The sequence below is a fragment of the Protomyctophum parallelum genome (genome assembly GCF_964188405.1).
Source record: "Protomyctophum parallelum genome assembly, chromosome: 21".
Classification (NCBI taxonomy): Eukaryota; Metazoa; Chordata; class Actinopteri; order Myctophiformes; family Myctophidae; genus Protomyctophum; species Protomyctophum parallelum.
In genome coordinates this window covers 37317928-37341290 of record NC_139713.1, presented here as the reverse complement: position 1 = coordinate 37341290, position 23363 = coordinate 37317928, and the positions used below count along the sequence as shown (strand labels likewise).

General features: G+C 43.4%; 1 protein-coding gene across 1 annotated transcript in view; it reads left to right on the top strand.

Annotated features, from left to right (window-relative positions):
• The window catches only part of LOC310879176 (uncharacterized protein), a 55644-nt gene that overhangs the window by 4006 nt on the left and 28275 nt on the right, over positions 1 to 23363 (top strand). The window contains exons 2-3 of the mRNA XM_083793628.1: positions 16056 to 16169; positions 18652 to 18782. The gene's annotated coding sequence lies outside the window, so the exon portion shown is untranslated. The remainder of the gene's footprint in view (positions 1 to 16055; positions 16170 to 18651; positions 18783 to 23363) is intronic.

Below are 23363 nucleotides of genomic sequence, written 5' to 3'. Positions count from 1 at the left end.
TCTTTCTTTCTTTCTTTCTATTTTTCTATTTTTTAGTGTGATATCGTACCATGCTACTTATGTTGTAGGTCACATTGACCCTGTATTTCAAAATTGGCTAAATCGTAATTGTTTCGATGACAATTAATTGTCAAGTAACATTTCATGATCGTGGCAGCCCTACGGTTTTCATCTGCTTCTTGACCTCCCCCCCCGCCCCCCACAACACCCCTTTCTGTAATGTTTTTAATGAGGTGAATTCTTTCCCTTGACTCTAGTTTAGTGAGTCAACCAACCAGACTAACTACAAAAACTGCCTGTTCTCTCTCTCTCTCTCTCTCTCTCTCTCTCTCTCTCTCTCTCTCTCATTTTTATTGGCATGACAATCATTCTCATTCTTCCAAAGCTTTAATAGCATTATGATTAAAAATACATGTAATAACGAAAATACTAACAAGATAACAAAAACCTCCAATCAGACAGACAGACCGACAGACCGACATATACATGATGTATGTATGGACTATAGTCACCCATTGTCCCTTATTTTGTGGCAGGCTGCTACTGCATTTTGCGGCAAACTGTGAACATTCATGGACAGAGTCAAACGTGTGTGGGTGCGTGCATGCACGTGTGCACGGCGCATATGGTGTACTGCCTATTATGGCTGAATGCGCGGTGACCTATGACGTCACCGCGGTCTTGAGGACGTTTACGTTCAGGGACGTGGTTCAAGGCCGGGTCGGCGTGTGAGTGAGAATTTGGGGTGGTACCTGTATGTTGTTTGAGGTCAAGAAAGTGGAGACGTGTTTCCATCACAGCCTGTCCTCCATCTGGACAGCCAGGATTGTCCGTGTCGGTCTTCTGTTAACCCATTAAAACCATTTCGAATCTCATCATGTCCAAAACTGTTACTTTTGAGGATAGTAGCAGATCCACAAGCTCAAAATGCGTCGGTTACGAGCTTGTGGATGGATCTGTTTCTTTTGATGCTTTTGTCAGTTTCGTTTCGTGTGGCACTATAGTATGATCAAGTAGTGCGTCCATTTTCGGGAAAAACTAAAAGGTTAGGATACAGAGATTCTGCCTGACAACAGCGATATTTGGCAACAACAAAAATGATGACACAGAGGCACTCCCAGCTCGAAAGGTACAGTGTAATGGGTTAAGCATTCAGAATGTCAGACCTGAGGCCGATTCTAAGTTTTCTGGAAAACTTGTAAAAACAATTGTGTTGCCGAGGCGTTCCTGGCTTGAAAGGTATGGCCGCATACATACAGTAGGTGTTCCAGGTCTAAATGGGTGCTCGCTGAGCCTGTACATTGTTATGCTTTTTCTCATTTTGCTGTCAATCACAGACCCAATAATATTTTGTCTACTGTAAGATCCAGACGCATTGGAGTTTACTTTGGTTTGTTGATTTGATAATTTGGTTGAGTGGGATTTGTTGACTCACTGTACAGTGAAGTCTGTCTGTCGGGAATCAGGACTAGTTGAGTGTAGAGACTCTTGTGTATGTTCATCTTTTGATGAATGATAATGATAATATCGCTCTCTCTATCTCTCTCCTCTCCTATCACTCAATTATCTAGAGAGAGAGAGAGAGAGAGAGAGAGAGAGAGAGAGAGAGAGAGAGAGAGGGAGAGAGAGAGAGAGAGAGAGAGAGAGGATTCATTGTCTTAGACCAGGGTGTGGCCTTGTTGTTTTTACATCTGTAGTTGGATATGTTTATCTAAGCAGTAATACAGGACACGGTCATATGCTTCATGATGAGATAATCATGAGGCACAGACAAATCCTCAGTGCTGTGTACACTCCCACGAGTCCATTTGGTTACAATGAAGTTAAAAATGGATATATAACTGTTATTGTGTGCTATTGTTGTGCTGACTGTGGTCTTAGGTCATTGTTATTATATCACAATATTTTACAGTACATAACTTTGTAACTATATATCACATTTCCATTGTTAATATTTTGATTGATTGATTGATTGATTGATTGATTGAATACTTTATTGTCAGAAATGTAATCAGTACAGGGTACAGTCAAATAGAAATGTAGCCTAATCAGTACAGCGTACAGTCAGACACACGTCCAATGGGATCACCGGAAAAAGTAAGTAAGACATTAAAGCTAAAAGGAAAACACAAAAACGTCCTGGGGACTTGTTTCCATTGTGGTCCTACTGTATGCATTCAATTCATCAACAGGAAAGTTACATTTACCTGCCCTTGTGGTCCCCTGATAGATTTTCTAAGGCCAACAGCTACTATGACTGACCTATTTTAAGGATCCTCTCAATTAAGACATAAAACACTTCCATTTCCATTTGATTGGATGGTATATAATGTAATCTTTATGGTATATAGCCCCAATCGGCACCCTGTCTCGGCTCATCACACAGAGAAACAGTCTCAAGCATAGACGCACAGTGGATAGAACAGACCCGTTTTTTTACTTAACCCATTCTGAACGGGCACCCATTTTGGTGTTGGCATCATATTATGCTTTAGCTATTGAAAAATAGCAGATCTACAAGCTCATAGCGCGCCACCGAGTGGCGCGCTATGAGCTTGTAGGTCTGCTATTTTTGAAAAATCGACTGACATTTTTTTAATCTGATCTCAGGTCAGAATGGGTTAATAATGAAACTGTCAGGATGTAATAGACATTTTTTTAATCTGATCTCAGGTCAGAATGGGTTAATAATTATCACCTTGCAGATAATCTATCATGAAAGGTATACTTTGCTATAATAGCCGGGAGGTAGCTGTGCCGCAGTCAGCATGTGGATCGCGGTCCGCCTATTGAGTACCTTGATGAATTGAATACAGAGGACCACAATCAAACTTTTTGTGGTATCCTTTTAGCATTGTTGTGTAATTATAATATTCCGCAAACTGCTAATAAAGTGTTGAATCAATCACAAAAAGTACCACTGGTAGCCTGGTACAGTATGCTCCGCCTAAATAAAGTAAGTTACAAAACTATGGTTAGTATTTATTCGTCAATTGGAGCAGTGAGTGCACTGATTAACCCATTCTGACCGGGCACCCATTTTGGTGTCAGCATCATGTTATGCTTTAGCTATTTAAAAATAGCAGATCTACAAGCTCGTATCGCGCCACCGAGTGGCGCGATACGAGCTTGTAGGTCTGCTATTTTTGAAAAATCAAAGAGCGACAGACATTTTTAGAATCTGATCTCAGGTCAGAAATAGGGATGCACCGATACGGCTTTTTGGCATTCGATACCGATTTCGATACATGGGGGTCCAGTATCTGCCGATACAGAGTACCGATCCGATACCCCCCACAAAGAAACGTAATAACCTATTAAGCTGTATGCCTCACTGTGTGGAGTCTGGAATCATTATTTTGTGTAAGGCAACATCATAAACATTACTTTCCCAACTTTGTAAAACAAAATGTAACAAACACAGATATAAATGCACTGAATTATTTATTAAATAACTGTGCAACAATTAGACCAGGTTAATGTGTGCGCAGGCTAGCCTGGCTGCATTCCACATGTTATACTGTCAATACTACACTGCTGTGTCACAGAGGAGGTAGAGTTGTTTTCATACTGTAATTACACATAATTATCGGATCGGATCGGATCGGATAATGGATCGGCCACCGATCCGATACCCGATCTAGAATTTTAGCCTGGATCGGCGCCGATCTCCGATACGAGTATCGGATCGGTGCATCCCTAGTCAGAATGGGTTCATCAGACCAGTGTGTGTCCGGTGGAAACCTCGTATGAATCTGATCTCAGGTCAGAATGGGTTAACTACAGTAGCTGTCTAAATTCCCAGAAATTTCGGGGCAAGACCCAAATAAAGAGAGATTAGACGTTTGCCCAGAACCCAAACTGGTGAAAATACCAGATCTACAAGCATCTGCCAGCTTCTAGATCAGCTATTTTCCCTACTTCTTAATTATTATTATATCTTAGTTTGTCTTATTTTATTATTATTATTATTATTATTTTACATTTCCATTCTTTTACATAAAAAGAAATGTCGTGACCCATAGAAATTGGTTTGGGAAACAGTGGTCTAAATATGAACGCTAAACCTATAGCAACTATGCTACTGTAGCACTTTGATGTTTGTTTTTGTTTCCATACTAACGTATCTGTGGCGTTGGACTTTTTTTAGTACAATTCTCAGGAGTGTTTCCATGGGAAGAGGAAGACAGGAGCAATGATTTGTGTTTTATGCGATGTTTATATTAACGACTATTAACGAAGTTTTGAGGTGATGTCATCTTTGCAGCCTACACTACAGAATCATCCCCAATTAAAAGTGTGCGCGCACACGTGTGTGTGTGTGTGTGTGTGTGTGTGTGTGTGTGTGTGTGTGTGTGTGTGTGTGTGTGTGTGTGTGTGTGTGTGTGTGTGTGTGTGTGTGTGTGTGTGTGTGTGTGTGTGTGTGTGTGTACCTCATCCTCCACTCCCCGATACCTTGATTACCTTACTACTAAGTTATGCTATGAATCAGAACATTGCTGAATATGATCCAATACTTGGCTCACACACACACACACACACACACACACACACACACACAGACACAGACACAGACACAGACACAGACACACACACACACACACTGACTAACACCTTGAAGACCTTACTGTAGTGTATGAGTAACTATGGGTGGGTTGAAAGTTGAAATTCTTTAACGATATTTATCTTGTAAATAGTATTATTGGTATATTGCAGTATACGTAAATGGTTGTGTACTAATCAATATAATCAATTACAAAAATAATTTAAATAAAGTAATTGTGTGCTGTGCAGGCTCACAGTGCGGCACATCACAACACAATGTTGGCTTGTAGAACGCTCCTTTTTCGTCTAAAATAGCATGAAGGTAAAGTATATAAGAGTATGTAAACATACTAATCGATTTAGTTGATTATGAAAAATCCATGAATGTTTATTTTTTCACATTGATACACATACATTATTTGATTCATAGAAAAAGTAAGCGATAGAATCATCACTAAGAAAAGAATGGTCATCAGTTATAGTCGTGGGAAAGAGGAGAGAGGCTGGTATGTCAAGAATGAGGGAGTTGGTCTTACTACTAGAAAGCTAGAATTGCACAGTATGCGCACGCACACACACACACACACACACACACACACACACACACACACACACACACACACTCACTCATTCACTAATGTACATACTATGCACACTCCCATTAGGCACACACAGACATACATATGTCTACATTAGTACTATACAGTACTAATTGGATTGGAATGGTAACATGACACATACTGTACTGTACAAACCTGCTTAAACCACATTACACACACTCACCACATACCTGCGTTCTTCTCTTTCCTGTGCGTGCGTGCGTGCGTGCGTGCGTGCGTGCGTGCGTGCGTTCATGGACAGTTTATTTATATTGTGTGGACTGGCCCTGAAGTGGCGAGGTCATTGTTGGTTTGTGTAATATTCACTATCACTATCAGAGGGAATGGAGGGCTGTTGCATAACTGGAATACAAACTAACAGAAGCAGAGAGAGAGAGATAGGGAGAGAATGAGATGTAGATATCTTTACAAACTAACAGAAGCAGAGAGAGGGATAGGGAGAGAATGAGATGTAGATATCTTTCACATATCTTATCTTGCAAATGATGCTTGACAGAAACTCGCCCTTCTCCCTGACATACTGTACAGTATGCCCCTACTGTAGTTTACCTAGCCATGTTGTCTTAATTGAGATAGATGTTAGGAATGCTGAGAGGGAGACAGTGTAGGAGAGACAGACTGTAGGAAAGCTGTGAGGGAGAGACAGACTGTAGGAAAGCTGTGAGGGAGAGACAGACTGTAGGAAAGCTGTGAGGGAGACAGTGACTACCGGTAGCTGCAAGGTCCTCCCCTAATGTGCTCCCCTAATGTGCTTCCACTGTAATTGTAAGGCCCTGCCATCAGACTCCGGGGTCCGGCGCCCACCACGGTCTGTAAATCTGAGAGTGTACAAATGGAATGGAGAGGAATTTCCCAGGTAAACTCTGAGAGTGTACAGTACTACTGTAAGGGTCCGTTTCCGTTTGTCTCCATCCATCTGTACACTCAGAGTTACAGCCCTGTATGGGGCCACTAACTTGGACCCCCTTTTGGACTCGACGTCGAGAGCCAGTGATATACAGTATAAATGACCCCAGCCCAAGCTCAACATCGAATGTTGCGCAACAGACGCTCCCAGCCTGTGGAGCGATGCGATGCGGTTTGTATCAATAATTTCCGTCCTTTTGATCAATCTCCGTCTTGAGCGCTGGGCGTTACTGGCGGAGAACTCCGTCCTGTGCGCTCAGGGTGTTTTAACCCATTCTGACCGGGCACCCATTTTGGTGTCAGCATCATGTTATGCTTTAGCTATTTAAAAATAGCAGATCTACAAGCTCATATCGCGCCACCGAGTGGCGCGATACGAGCTTGTAGGTCTGCTATTTTTGAAAAGTCGAAGAGCGACTGACATTTTTAGAATCTGATCTCAGGTCAGAATGGGTTCATCAGACCAGTGTGTGTCCGGCGGAAACCTCGTATGAATCTGATCTCAGGTCAGAATTGGTTAAATGAGTGTTGTTTTGCATTAATATGTAGCACCTCCAGGCTCCAATTTAGCATCTGGGAGAAATGGCTCTCCTCCAAGACTTTATGGCCAGCCATACTGGTTGTCCAGCGAGTAGAGGTGGCACGATGCTGTTGGGTAGAGAAGATGTTGTTGATGTTCACATTCTGTTGATGTTGCCACAACATTTGACTCATTTAATGAGACTGAAAGAGTCTGCATCTGTCGTTCTGCTTTCTTGACACTTTCTCCGCATGGGGTATTTTATGCAGTGTATAAAGGCCTATTGCGTACTATGCATAGTGTGTGCGTTCCGCTGCGTGCTGTGCGTGTGTGTGTGTGTGTACATGTGAAGCAGTGTAAATCCTGCCACTACAGTAGCCTTGCATGCAGGTAAAGCAAAGGAAGACGTTAATCTTTTGGTTTTGGTCATTGTCAACATTGCATGTCTACAAAACAGTAACACCCCAAACCTACAGTACAATTCTTTCTCCTACTTGCAAGTATTTTCCATTTAGCCACAAGACATAATATCACAGAACCACGAGTAAAAACAAGACGTAATATCACAGAACCACGAGTAAGAACAAGACATATCACAGAACCACGAGTAAAAACAAGACATAATATCACAGAACCACGAGTAAAAACAAGACGTAATATCACAGAACCACGAGTAAAAACAAGACGTAATATCACAGAACCACGAGTAAAATCAACAACTGTTAACCCATTTTGACCCGAGATCAGATTAAAAAAATGTCTTCTACATCCTGACAGTTTTCTGAAAAAGCTATGTTTCTAAGTCAGTCGTTCTTCGATTTTTCAAAAATAGCAGACCTACAAGCTATGAGCTTGTAGATCTGCTATTTTTCAATAGCTAAAGCATCACATAATGCTAACACCAAAATGGGTTCCCGCGGTGCTGTAAGTGTGGTCAGAATGGAACATCATTGTGATGAACATGCACTAAATGGCTGTCACCTGATGGAGTGACAGCCGTTGATTGCTTCAGTCGCTATTTCAGTCCGAGTGTCATTACACCGCCGTAGGCAGACATGCATAACTTACTGTACTGTATATAGAGGCTTACAATAAGCAAGCTAATCATTATCACAAGTCCTATATTGTCATGTATAATGATTTGATTATCTCAGAGATGCATATGGCTGTCACATTAGCATATCAACAGTTACAACTGGACCTAAATAGCATGTCATCTTAGACGTCCCACAGCACGACATGCTGAGGAAGAAATAACCCAAGCAAAAACAGAACTGCAAAAATATATAAACCAGTAGTTGCTTCAAATCATACTTTAAATTCGTATCAAAAGTCTGCACTTGCACCAAGGCTGCAGATAAGCAGAATAAACGGTTAAACGTTTTAAAAGGACTAAACTAATTTGTTATGCAACTACAATACTGTATGCTACAATACCAGTTTGCGGTGAAATGGGAAATAAAGATGGGTCGTTTTCATGGGCTCTGGGGTGTCTCTATAGTGTGAATACCCCTTTACCAACTCGCCCCGGGCGTACAGCCGACCGAACTGTTCGGCCTGGTATTCCTAAAGTAACCCAAGTAAAATACACACAGACAGACAGACACTGACTGGGGCAAAAAACATTATCTCTGGCCCTGCCTTCGGCCTGCACGGCTGAGATAAATATCTAGGATACAGGTACTATGTAGGTATATGATATATGATATAGTACTACTTTGTTGTCGGCTCGCGCTGACATTTGTCTTGCGGCGTTGCATGCAACACACATACACATATTTGACATAACACCGAGAACCGAGGAACTAGCCTGAGGCATATACAGTTAGTACATTACAGAAGACCATACACTGTCCCTGTAGACTGCACTGCTTCCTTTCGTGCCCTAGGCATACCTGTTAACACATGAGAACGTAGTGCAGTGGCTCTCAACCCTTTCTGGATCATTGCCTACTAAACCTGGAGTGTTCACGGCCGGGCTCACCCATCTTATTTGGGCTGTGGTCGGATGGGTGCAGCACCAAGTGTTGGGCCACCAAACCGACACTTAACCCATTCTGAACGGGCACCCATTTTGGTGTTGGCATCATGTTATGCTTTAGCTATTGAAAAATAGCAGATCTACAAGCTCATATCGCGCCACCGAGTGGCGCGATACGAGCTTGTAGGTCTGCTATTTTTGAAAAATCGAAGAATGACTGACATTTTTAGAATCTGATCTCAGGTCAGAATGGGTTAATCAGACCAGTGTGTGTCCAGTGGAAACCTTCGTATGAATCTGATCTCAGGTCAGAATGGGTTAACTGTTACGACCCGAGCACTGCTTATCATCATGACCATCTCAGCAGCAATCTGCAGGGTGAAGCTGAAACTGTTAATTCATGATCAACTCTGATTATCACAGTGCAATATTGCAAATGTAAATTTGTCAATAAACACTGTTTATTTATATTTTTCCCCAAGTAGTGAAATTATCACTACTGTGTGGCAAGTTGACAGAGCCGTTGGTTAGGTGAGAAATAGACATCACGTGTCATCTGAGAAGGCTCTCCATCTGTCAATGTGAAAATGAGGAGACAGTTGACTTAAGCTATGGAGAAATAAACTCTGACAGGGTGATTAGACCCACAGTGGTCTTCTTCTTCTTCATTACATTCTCCATAATGACCTGCTCCCCGGTGATTATCCCGCTTATTGCATGGCTACTTAATAAAGAATTTAATACGTTGACCTAAATGAATACATTGGCCAAGTATTCACAACAAAACGAAGGATGTTATTGCTCGCGGTAATGAAAGTAGTCCATAGTCCATTCAATTATGCCACGTGCGTCCAGTGCAGCGTGTCACCTCGGAAAACAACGTGGAAGTGTTGATAAAATAGAATCAATATTGGGTTCCTGCATTGTCTATAATATAGACAATGCAGGAGCGAGATATATAGACTCTATATCTCGCTTCGGATGTTTTCAAAAACATTCTTGAGAGCAATGTTTAGCGTTCGACACAGGTGTAAGTAAGTATAAAATATAAATCTGGCGAAAGAGTTACAGGGCAAACGGGTGTCCTGTTGTTAGAGCTTTGACTGGATTGCTGCACCTCCACATGTGCAAGATGATGTTCATCTCATGTGGAGGATCATCAGCTATACTGTACATCTGGAAGATTGTGTTCTTCTCTCTCACTGTTCCGTTGTGACATGTGCCGTAGAACAAGAGAGACGTGAAAGTCAACGTGAAGAGAGAGAGAACCAAGTGAATAAATTTGACGTTTGCGTGTGTGCGTGCGTGCGTGCGTGCGTGCGTGCGTACAATATTTCTGTGTTTGTGTGTGTGTGTGTGGGAGGGGGATTGCGTGTGTCTTTCTGTATGGTCTTATCTGGATTTTTAATCGCAAAAACGTGTCTTACTAGTACTAGTACTACCTTGTCAACGTTAACAGCGCTTTGACAAAACTGTAACAGTTTTAAAGCCTTTTGAACTGATCAGAGAGAGAGAGAGAGAGATAGAGAGAGAGAGAGAGAGAGAGAGAACCACCCTCATACCTGGCTGCTTATCAAGGTGTGTCACACTTGGCCTCGAGCCACAGTCATCAAACCTTGAACCAAGACTGACGTCTCGAATCCACCCAAACACACCCTGGGCTGGGTGGGACACCCTACACAGGCCCTGGGTGCTGCCCCCAGATACACTTCTAAATCATCAGCGAGATATTTACTCTGAGACTGTTTCAAATTGAACCAAATGGACCCTCACGGGTCCATTTGTACACTCAGGGTGTACAAAGTGGATGCACAGTTTGTCTTACACCGAGCACTTTACTGCGTCGTTTAAAACATTGCTCGTAAAAAGCTAAAATGAGAATCTGTAAAATTCAAAAGGCAATAAAGTGTTTGAGGTCAAGTCACTTTATTTATATAGCACGTTTTAAGATCAACAGCAGTTGACCCAAAGTGCTTCCCGAGAGACATGACAACATATAGACCGTAGTCCATTCGCAAAGCAATAATACAAGACTGATAACATGATAATGAAACATTAACCCATTCTATACGGGAACCCATTTTGGTGTTAGCATTATGATATGCTTTAGCTATTGAAAAATAGCAGATCTACAAGCTCATAGCGCGCCACCGAGTGGCGCGCTACGAGCTTGTAGGTCTGCTATTTTTTGAAAAATCGAAGAACGACTGACATTTTCAGAATCTGATCTCAGGTCAGAATGGGTTAACCAATTTGTACAGTATGGTGGAGTATGTAAATCAGTGGTTCCCAATGTGGGGTCTGGGGATCCCTAGGAGTCCTTGAGAGAGTTCCAGGGGGTCCCCAGGTCAATGATAATTAGGAACCAATCAACCAAAATACCATAATAATTCAGGTCAAACCTGGTGGGGTCCTTGAAATGAGAGATCCGTAAAAATATTCTCTTATGGGGGTCCTTGGCGTATATTTTCCAATGGGGGTCCGCAGGCTAATGAGTGTCAATTTGGGCGTCCTTGACATGAAAGATTTTGAGAGCCACTGATGTAAATACACATGTGCAGTGGTTGGTGGTCTCTCTACATTTAGACCCTGGAGTCAGGTAGGACACCTACTGGTTGACAAGTAGTACTGCCTGGAGCTCACGAGTGCAATATCTGCCCTATCCCAATCTGGGTACTAGGGGTGTGCATCTCTCCTTTACAAGACGATTCGATACGTATCGATAAGCATGGGCTACAATGCGATTCAGAGACGATACATTTATACACAGAACGATTCGAATTCGATTTGATTCGGTGGAATTCGATGCGATTTCGATTTTGTGGAATTTGAGGCGATTCGATACGATACGGTGCGATCTGACACATTTAACCTTTTTTAGATTTTTTATTTGAAGCTAGATCAATAAAGAATAGGGTTGGGACTTCATTAAAAAAAACATCTAATTAATTGGAGGATTTGTGATTAATTAATCTCAATTAATCACATTTTAATCGCATATCAATAGGCCTATTTGACCTGATCAGTGAGCTTTTTTTTCAAATGGATTTGGATACAAGTGAATCAATGAATGAATAGTGACTACATAAGCATAGGCAATTAAAAAAGTAGTAATAATAATAGTGATAATATTATTATTTATATAATGCTTCTCTGAGTACTTAAAGATGCTTTTCAAGGGGAACATGAGAAAACTAATAAAAACAACTTTATAAGAGAAAAACTAAGACTATGGAATAAAATAAATGAAAGTTGAATGAGATAGCTGGGGAAAGACATTCTAGAGGTCGGTTTGAACTTATAGGTGGTGGTGTATCTCTGAGTTTTGGGAAGTGCATTGTTTTGACAGGTCTGCCTGCTGTGGACAGTGAAACCCTGACCATTAAACATGGGCAGACGCAACGATACAGTCATACTGTCGATGCAAACAGACGTGTACAGTAGCTGCTCGGCCTGCTCCAAATGATATTCCCATTCGTCTTTGTGTCTGCCCGTGTAAACGCAGCATCAAGTGTGAGGGTTGGGGAACGGATGGACCATAGAGTTATTAAGGAGGACTCCTTCTAACTCCTTCTAACGATATGGACCAGAGTTAAACTAATGTTAGCTCCCATGCTAACTAGTTGCTACCCTTGTCAGAAACAACACCACCATCCAGATCGGGTGGAAGCTGCTGATATCACTTTGCTTGTGCCCGTGGATGGGAAATGAGATTTAAAAGGCTATAGAAGCGTGGATGAAAGGCAAAGCACATATGTGACCAGTGCCAGTAGTTTGATACACAAGGGGGCCATGGTCATTTTTCAGTTCTTTACATATTATGAAACTGCACACTGTAACCTTTCATATGATGCATTGCTCATTGAAATTGGGGGGGAAATGAAGAAGATATGACCATTTGAAACTTGTTGAACCAGAAATGTCAAATTGGAGAATTCCCCCTTCAAAGATATCAGCAGTGATCTGTCACTTTAGGGGGCGCTGTTTTCCCTTCATTCCTCCATTAGCCAACCAGCAGTGTTGCCATGTCTGCTTATTATAATTAGTTGGCCATGTTTCTAAAGAAAAAGAATGCATAGGCCTACTGTACCAATAAGTCTTCACAATTAGAGAATGTTGTTATAATTGATAGTTTGCCTATTATCTCTCCTTTTTTAAATAGGCTACTGCATTTATTTGCCATTTTGTACTATGAAAAAAGGGCAACAACAGTGGCAGAAAATTAGGCTTATGTAAATGGTCCAGATGAGTACAAATAAGATAGCTATATTAGCCTGTTATTATTATTATTTGTCTGCAGAACCCCCATCTGAAAATAATGTATGCCAGGGACAAGATTGGTTTTGTTATATGCTTGTAGATCGGCTATTTTTGCTTATTTTGGGCTTGTTTTCATATACGGGTTGCTTGTTTCTCTCGCAGAACCTGGCAACCCTGCAAAAAATAGCCGTTAGCTACATTTAGCATTATATATTGATATCAATCGTCAATCCTGTAGCTAAAACAAGTACATTATCGCGTTATATTACATATCGATGTGATCTGCATTATTATGACCTTAATTTTCATGGCAGGTACATTCCAAAGTAACTAATAAGAACCACGTTATGGTGACATAATGTTACAATATTTACAATACATGCTAGAGTCTTCTTCTTCTTCTTCTTCTCTGCTATTGGAAATAAGAAGCCATGTTCCATTGTTGTGATGGCCAGTGCCCCTAGCTAAAACATCAGCATGAATTAGCTTTAGGAGGACCGAAAATAAGCACACTTTTTACAAAATACGACTGTTAATACTTCTTTCTCTGTTAGCCAGTTAGTGAAAGACTAGTATTATCTTCAAAAACGATTGTGTACAAAAAGCGGAATTTTAGCGGAATTTGCATACTTTGAAGGTAAAGCTGATTTTCTGATTAGCATTGGTTAGCATTGCTAACTCAATGGTTTAAACATTAAACATAGTGACTTGTTTACGCAATTACAATGACTTAATGACACTTAAATGACTTTCTGATGGAATAAAAACATTCTTTAACATTCCAACTGTTTTTATGTGGCTAAAACGAAAACCACCAAAAAAAAATAAAGAATCTATTTTTAGATTCTATTGCTATATGCTATTGCCGAGTTGTGGTTCAAATTACTGGCACTGGTCACATATGTGCAATAAAGTTGTGTCGTGACTCGTATCTGCGTGTGTATTCCGTCTGACGAAGAGTGGTTTATGCTGCTAGTGCTCGTCTGTTGTCGCTGGCTGCTGATGCATATAGAGCGTCATCATAAGCATGCGCCCGTCCTGCTCTGGATGTAGCAGATCTACAAGTTATCTACCCGTCGCAATGCACAGTGCTTTGGGCTTGTACATCTGTGTTTTTCCCGTAGTTAGTAGACGGGAGGGAGTCAACAGAGACTAGCCCTATCCAAACCATGGGGGGTCTCTCACATATGGTATAAAACTTACAGACTGCAGGTTTAAATACATGTTTTAGTTTAGTTCACTCCCCCCCCCCCCCTATTTCTCTCTCTTGCTCGCTCGCGAGTGCACACACACACACACACACACACACACACACACACACACACACACACTCCTAAGTAAACTGATCAATCAGGCAGACAAACCATGGCAGGATATTAACTATCACCCCCTCTCTCTGTCTCTCTCTCTGTCTCTCGCACGCACTCACACACGCACGCACGCATGCACACCCACACACACACGCGCGCGCACGCACGCACGCACGCACGCACGCACGCACGCACGCACGCACGCACGCACGCACGCACGCACGCACGCACGCACGCACGCACGCACGCACGCACGCACGCACGCACGCACGCACACACACACACACACACACACACACACACACACACACACACACACACACACACACACACACACACACACACACACACACACACACACACACACACACACAGAGAAGAAATCACTGTCTCTCTTTCTTTGTGGTTAGTGGAAAGGTTGTAGCTAGGGTCATCACCATGTACACAAAAGCACAGACCCCCCCCCTTCCCTTCCACACACACACACACACACACACACACACACACACACACACACACACACACACACACACACACAGAGACTCCCCCGGGGGTCTCATCTGGCTCAGTTTCAGTGCGTCTCTCATCATGAATGGTTCTCTGTCCTTTCTGAGGCCTGCAGTGAGTATCACAACATGCACTTCATACCTAGATTTAGCAAGTTATACTGTCAGCACATTATACGCTCAGTGGTTAATAGTGTTGTTAACGTGAGCTACGTTTAATATTTTCAACTGTCTAAATGCTGGTGAGCTAAAATTCATGTTATACTTTAGCTATTTTTTGTATATATTCGTTCAGAACAAACATTTTTAACTCATATCTTTGCTTCTGGAACAACATATTTTGAGATGGGGGTCGCCGGGCCACGTGCATATAATTCCTGGGGGTCCTTGACATGAAAACAGTTTAAGAACCACTGACATAGAAACGTAAGGTTTTTCAGAAAACTGTCAGGATTTAGAAGACATTTTGCAGAATCGAAATGGCTTAATGAGTACATGTTGGGATGGGGGAGATTCAGTTTCATTCTAAAATGCGTCACAGTAAAAGAAAGTTGGTCTTGGTAACGACGAGATATTGACACAGAAGCTGCACCTTATAGCATCAAGACCTGCTACATGTGATATTTTTTTAAGCTATGATAATGATTGTGTGTGTGTGTGTGTGTGTGTGTGTGTGTGTGTGTGTGTGTGTGTGTGTGTGTGTGTGTGTGTGTGTGTGTGTGTGTGTGTGTGTGTGTGTGTGTGTGACACTTGCTTTGGCAATGTAAACGTATGTTTTCTCCCTAACTTATATTTAAAAAAAAAAGTCAATGGGGTTTTGATTGCATGGATATATTATGTCTGGTGTCTGGTCACATAAGACATTACTGACCACCTCTTCACACTTCTCTTCACTTTCCCTGGTCTTTTCCCCCCTTTCTGTCGTGCCTGACTTGCCTCCTAGTATAGAGAAAAGAGGCCAATTGGCACCTGGCACCATTCCACACTAACTTGGCAAGTCCCCTCCTTTGTCCGTGACAATGCTTGGGCAATTCACTAACGTTTCACTGAAGTGCCGATGGCAGGGTCTCTGAAACTTTGGAATGTCATATACTGTATCTGTGCTGTACATTGAAGCCAAGTCAGAGATCACATATCTGTGCTGTACATTGAAGCCAAGTCAGAGATCACATATCTGTGCTGTACATTGAAGCCAAGTCAGAGATCACATATCTGTGCTGTACATTGAAGCCAAGTCAGAGATCACATATCTGTGCTGTACATTGAAGCCAAGTCAGAGATCACATATCTGTGCTGTACATTGAAGCCAAGTCGGAGATCCACGTTGTAGTAGATCCTGTGAGATCCACCACATCGCCTGGTTTTTAAGAGTCCAGTCAGTTGAATTGTCTCTCGTTCTCCTTCCAGACGCTGAGGATTAGCACAGACAAAGAGGTGTTTCCTCCTCTGCTGGACAAACTACGGCAGCTGCTAGAGGACAAAGTTCACGTCCTGCAAAACTCCGCCACTGAAGACTGGCAGGTACTGTACCTACCTGAGACAGACAGACAGACAGAGCATGACACCTTTCTTTTGTACCAGTTCCTTTCCCCTCCATCAGGTGCCCTGGCTGGCCAGGGGGAGGTAGTTTAGAGACCAGGATTACTGCATGTTGGGGCAGTGCTGGGGGAACACGCCCCCACTCGCACTCACAGCGTCCCCAGCGGGAATTGAACCCAGGACCTTCTAGCTGTGTGCCACCGTGCCCCGATAGAAAATACTCATCAACTACTGTAGCTTTGAACTGAAATGGAGCCTCAGTCGGAGGCTGCAGGTCTGTTGATGATGTGTCTGTTCATGTGGGTTCACGTGTGGATTAGTCAACAGTAGCTATTATTCACCATGCCCACAGACAGACAGACAGACAGACAGACAGACAGACAGACAGACAGAGCAAAATGAGGATCAGTTTAAACACTCAAACTCAAGTATCGGCTATCGGAAACATCTTCAAATCTTCTCTCATGGGGTGTGTCCATGGCACAACATCTAAACACTGTACATATAAATCATTAAATCTGGGAGGTCCTTGACATGAAAATGTTTGAGAACCTCTGCTACCGAGAGCAACGATGAATGTGATTTAGTCGAGCCTATATGAGTCACTCAGTGTGGAAAGGATTAGTTCTCTTCATCCGACCAAGTCAGGACAAAATACCCAGACATGCTGTCATTTGCTTTTAATTCCATATCTGTCTTCACTTGTCTGTAGTTCTTCATCTTTCCTTCTCTACTGTACCTGTGTCCTATTCAGTCTGTCCCTCATTCAGTTTAATGAAGTGGTTCGCAAACAGTGGCCTGAGGCACACAGGTGAGACCAGGCCTATAGGTGGGCCTTGAGGGTGAGACCAGGCCTATAGGTGGGCCTTTGGGATCAGCTATCAGTCTATAAGCTCACAACCAGTGCAGTGGACAGTAAATCAAATACTTTTACTTGAGTTACTGTACATTTTTGGAGCATTTTCTTTTGTTGTGTGTAGCTTGTAGATATTGCTATTTTCACAATTTCTGTCAATTTCTTAAGATGTACTTTGTAATATTTTACTTTTGAATACTTTAGTATTTACTTGAGTATATACTTTGTCCACCACTGCCTTACAACGCACATTTTTTTAAACATTTTGGGCCCGTGTGTGCACTGTATAAAATATGAATCATGTGGGGTCAGTACACTAAAAATAACTCGAGAGTTAAATGAACACGTTTACAGTGAATGGACAGATTCTGACACCAGCCATTAGTGAGTGTAACACCTCAACCTGTCTGCATCAAACAGAAACAGACAAAAACCTGTCATGACCGCACACCCCTCGTTATTTAAGTGAAGGTTGCGTTTGGCAGATGGATGCTGGATAATTCATTTTATGAACACACTACAAAATCCAGAGTGTTAAGTTTAACTCCATTTGGTTCAATTTGTACACGATCAGGGTCCCATTAACATAGTGTGAATGCAAAATGATATCAGATCAAGTCATATGAAAACACATTTGTACATTTTGTTAAAGTAAAACAACAATCCTGAAAAGTCAAATCTACAAATCTACAGTCAATCTACAAAAAGTGTTAAAATGTACCTACATAATTAAGGGTCCATTGTGCACCGTCACCATGTCAAACACTAATTAAGTTCTTGTTTATGTTGGTGATGGTAACCCATTGAAGCTTACTACGAACTTGTACATCTCAGATGTACAAAAATAGCAGATGCAAAATCTGCAATTTTTGCAAAATCTTGAAAGTACAGTATGAGAAGTAGTGTCGGCTTGAAGTGAACACTCTCTGTCCCTTCTCTCTCTCTCTTTCTCTCTCTCTCTCTCTCTCCCTCTCTCCCTCTCTCCTCTCTCTCTCTCTCTCCCTCTCCCTCTCTCCCTCTCTCCCTCTCCCTCTCCCTCTCCCTCTCCCTCTCCCTCTCCCTCTCCCTCTCTCCTCTCCCTCTCCCTCTCCCTCTCTCTCCCTCTCCCTCTCCCTCTCCCTCTCCCTCTCCCTCTCCCTCTCCCTCTCCCTCTCCCTCTCCCTCTCCCTCTCTCCCTCTCTCCTCTCTCTCCCTCTCCCTCTCCCTCTCCCTCTCCCTCTCCCTCTCCCTCTCCCTCTCCCTCTCCCTCTCCCTCTCCCTCTCCCTCTCCCTCTCCCTCTCCCTCTCCCTCTCCCTCTCCCTCTCTCTCCCTCTCTCTCCCTCTCTCCCTCTCCCTCTCCCTCTCCCTCTCCCTCTCCCTCTCCCTCTCCCTCTCCCTCTCCCTCTCCCTCTCCCTCTCCCTCTCCCTCTCCCTCTCCCCCTCCCCCTCTCCCTCTCCCTCTCCCTCTCCCTCTCCCTCTCCCTCTCCCTCTCCCTCTCTCTCCCTCTCCCTCTCTCTTCCTCTCTCCTCTCTCCTCCCTCTCCCTCTCCCTCTCCCTCTCCCTCTCCCTCTCCCTCTCCCTCTCCCTCTCCCTCTCCCTCTCCCTCTCCTCTCTCTCCTCTCCTCAGGGTGTGTTGTTGGAGGAGGTCTCAGACAGAGGAGGTGTTTGGAGCTACACCGTGCAGTGCCAGGAGCTGACCTTTCACCTCCAGCAGCTACACAGTCAAACGGAGCAGGAGCTCACCAACATACACACACAGTAAGAGAGAACGCCGCACGCACACACACACGCACGCACAGTTACACACAGTTACATACACAGGTTTAGTTAAGTTTGTATTTAAAGAGTTTTCATATTATATTTGTAATCTTGCAGTGAAATTGTGACTGCAGTGTGACACAGCTCTGTTTACACACTTTTTTTATTCCTATACATTGCTTAGTTTTGATTGTTTTATTTCACAATGTAATGTTGTCATGTTTTGGCAATGTAAACGCATGTTTCTCATGCCAATTAACAGCCATTTGAATAGAAGAGAGAGGGAGGGGTTGGGGGATCTGTGAAATCTTTAGAAGAAAAAAAGTCCTTCTGCACACCTACAGTGGACAGGTGCGTCGGATAACTGGAACTGGAGATTTAGAGAAAAAAGGATCCCGCACACTGTCTTCAAATTAGATTTATTGAGCAATGTTTCAGTCGTTCAATGCCTGACGACGTTCTGATCGACCGAAACGTTGCTCAATAAATCTAATTCTAAGTGAAGACGGTGTGCGGGATCCCTTTCTCTCTACTTCTCCGGGTCGGTGAAATTAAAACGTTTGAGAACCACTAATAGGTGATGATGTTGTGGTGTGTGAGGTGATGTCGTTTTTTGGTGGTGCAGTTGTGGTCTGCTTTACTGTGCTTTGTTGTGTTATGTTGTGTGACTGCTGTGCTGTGGTGGTGTGTTGTGCTGGTGTGGTGTTGTGTGTTGTGTGCTGTGGTGTTGTGTTGTGGTGCGGTGTGAGGTTTGGTCACAGCAACTTTGTGGAACAGGTACATGTTGTACTGTATCTCCAAACATCAGCATGTTCAGTTCCAAGGATCCACCTCACATGATTCATCCTGTCTCTGCCTGTCTGTGTGTTGTTATTTTAGGCATTTATCCTTGCACAGTAAAATCACAAGTCTTAATTGTGCGTGCGTGCGTGCACGTGCGTGTGTGTGTGTGTGGACATGCGTGTCAGAAAGAAAAGGAAAGTGAGATTAAGAGGGATTTCACTTAGTAAGAGACCACACCTTCGCTCAAGTTCAACAGTTTATTGAATGATAAAAGGGGGGGAGGGGAACCCGGGATGGGTGAGACTCAGGGTGGGGGAGTAGTCTCGGGAGAGGACGGCGTGTATGCGCGGGGCGAATGGGTGACTCCGTCCAAGCGCATCCGTCGGCATTGGTTAATCGATTAAAAAGGTTAACATTCCGATAACGTGACGCTGGCGGGACGCCCGATCAATGGCTGCAGTGGAGCTTCGGCGTTAGGCATCCAACATTGACAGGTCCAACAGATACATGTACAATATTGTGGGGGTGACCAAAATAGGTTAGGGTAAGTTAGGGTGCATAGTTACTGCACACCACATGGGTGCGAAAGGCCTTCCTCGGCGTGTCTGCAGTTCCACTCTCGGCCAGGCGGCAAGCATCCGGTTCTGGATATGAAGCCAATTGAGGAAGTGATTAAACACTGCAGTTCATTAATGGCTGGTTGCAGAATAATTAACACGGGTATTTGGCCGGACCTTACACTTACACTTACATAAAGAAGGTATGCTTCTATAGCGCTACTAGTGGTTCTGCTGAGGTCCGAGTTTGCTCGCTCGTGCAACACGTATGTCATATTTCTCTGACACGTGACGTGACAGAGTTATGACTAAGGAATCCTTTTCTTCAGAAATGTTCAGAATCTATTTAGAACACATTCTGAGAGGCCAGCCCAGTGCTTGAGGGGGTTTTATGAGGATCGCGTGGTTTCGTGGAATGCTACTTAAATCCAGAAGAACCACAAACGATAGCTTTTTTTTTTGTCACTTACATTTTTATTAATTTTTTGAACAAAAAAAACAAAGAAAACAATAGCAACACACATACAGTACAAACAAACTAAATACAAAAAAGAAAAAGAAAATAAACAAAATAACGTCTAATACCGCGGTCCCGTCGCTAGTCGCGGTAGATTGTTGTCGATCGCCTCTAGAGGGTTTTGGTCTGCTACAGCCACATCCAGGATAACATCCGGTCCGTCGGTAAAAGCGCTCCGCTGCTATAAATCGCCGGGCGCTATGGTTTAATGGATTAAATAACTTTTATTTTATTAATTTTGTGGCTTTTTGCCTTCATTGATAGTGGAAAGTGGAGACAGACAGGAAACAAGGGGAGAGAGACGGGGAGTGACATATACAGCAAAGTCAGGAACGGGACTCGAACCTGCGATGCGCTGTCAGGCTGCATAAGGAGCCTATTGGTGCCCGGAACGCTAGGCCGGCCTGTGCCATTTCAAAAGATTTTAAAAGGTTTAAAACGTCTAATTTCTCTTTTGATTTCTTGAGCTAAAAAGTTGATCTATAGACGAGTCCACGGAGGATGCTCCATGGATTCAGTGTCCTAGCTAACTAGTGCTGAGGTGTAAAGCTGCGCTTAATGGTACACCTCAGTAATGGCTGCACCCAGGGCACCCCTCTGTGGTACACCTCAGTAATGGCTGCACCCAGGGCACCCCTCCGTGGTACACCTCAGTAATGGCTGCACCCAGGGCACCCCTCCGTGGTACACCTCAGTAATGGCTGCACCCAGGGCACCCCTCCGTGGTACACCGCAGTAATGGCTGCACCCAGGGCACCCCTCTGTGGTCAGTAATGGCTGCACCCAGGGCACCCCTCCGTGGTACACCGCAGTAATGGCTGCACCCAGGGCACCCCTCTGTGGTACACCTCAGTAATGGCTGCACCCAGGGCACCCCTCTGTGGTACACCTCAGTAATGGCTGCACCCAGGGCACCCCTCCGTGGTACACCGCAGTAATGGCTGCACCCAGGGCACCCCTCTGTGGTACACCTCAGTAATGGCTGCACCCAGGGCACCCCTCCGTGGTACACCGCAGTAATGGCTGCACCCAGGGCACCCCTCTGTGGTACACCTCAGTAATGGCTGCACCCAGGGCACCCCTCTGTGGTACACCTCAGTAATGGCTGCACCCAGGGCACCCCTCCGTGGTACACCTCAGTAATGGCTGCACCCAGGGCACCCCTCTGTGGATTCATCTCTATAGCATTATGTTGTGTACAGGGAAACAAAAAGAGTGCACCAAGTACATTGCCAACCCCGGTCCGTGTGGGGTCTAAAATAAATAATTAAGAGACCTGGTCATAGATTAGATTTGATTGTATTAGATAACATAAACCGCCCACACTTTCTCTTTCTGATTCCTGTAAATGAAGGCAGTTCTGTACAAGTCTTGCCGGTGATGGTTAAGAATTAAACCTGATTATAGGTTTGTGCATGAAGTAGATAGATAGATAGATAGATAGATAGATAGATAGATAGATAGATAGATAGATAGATAGATAGATAGTGCCGCAGAGCCTGGTCAAACTCGCTCGCCTCTCACGCACGCACGCACGCACACACACAATACACACACACACACGCACACGTGGTTAACGAGAGCAGATTCTGTGCTATGATTAGCTCTGAAACCTTCACCAACTGAGATTTCTGTAGCAGATTGTTCTCATTTTTGTAGAACTCCACATTCTAAATTAGGCTTAATCAGTAGGTTTCACATCAGCAGTTTTGAAGGCATCAGGAAAAATAATTTCAAGGCGTGTATTAATAATCTGCATGGCTGTCTTTTAATTACTACTGAAGAACTTCTTAATGAGTAAAGGAAGGAACAAGAGTCAACACAAGAGTAAGATTTGCCCGTAGCTACAATCCTGCAATGTTCTGAATTTGAGACGCTATAGTGAATGTTCTCATTCTGCTTGCTTATTCCTAACGTTGACTGCAGTTGTAACAGCTGCAGCTCTGATTGTTAATATGCTCTTATTGTTGAGTTTGGTTTGTTTGTTTAACTTCCTCCTATTTTCGCTGTGAAGATTAAAAAGGTCTCAAAGATTTCTTTGTGAAAAAGACCACTTAAACCCTCTATACTGTAGGCCTACTTAGTAAACAGACCCTACCCTGTACATGAATAACTGAGGATCTGTTCTTTTTTGTTCTATCCTCTAGTATTATTTTATATTAGTCACGTGAATGAAGACAAGACAAAACACATCACTTTTCTTTAAGGCTCAAGGTTTTCCCACACACACACACACACACACACACACACACACACACACACACACACACACACACACACACACACACACACACACACACGATTCCCATCACTGCATCATTGACACTTGTCCCGGCCTGCTGATGTGATCCTTTCCGTGACGTCAGGTGGTTCAAAGCTGGAGGTCATTAATGGATGAGGGCAGATTAATGTGTTATTTTCAACACCTCCATGCCACGCCTCCATGCCCCGCCCTGCATGGGCTGCCAGTGAGAGAGCATTACAGGATCGTTTCACTGACAAAATGGTTCTTTGCCACATCTTAAAGGAGCATTCAGTGATTTGGGTGATTGGATGATGGCTGGCTAACCCTAGCCAAAAACGAAACCTAAGGTTTTTTGACCCCAGTGGTTAACTGGGGACAGGGAGGAACTCCTTATATGGTCAGCACACAAACAAATAATATTTGAAGTGAAATCACTGAATTCAAACATTTGAATATATAAACTATAAAGTGAACATTTT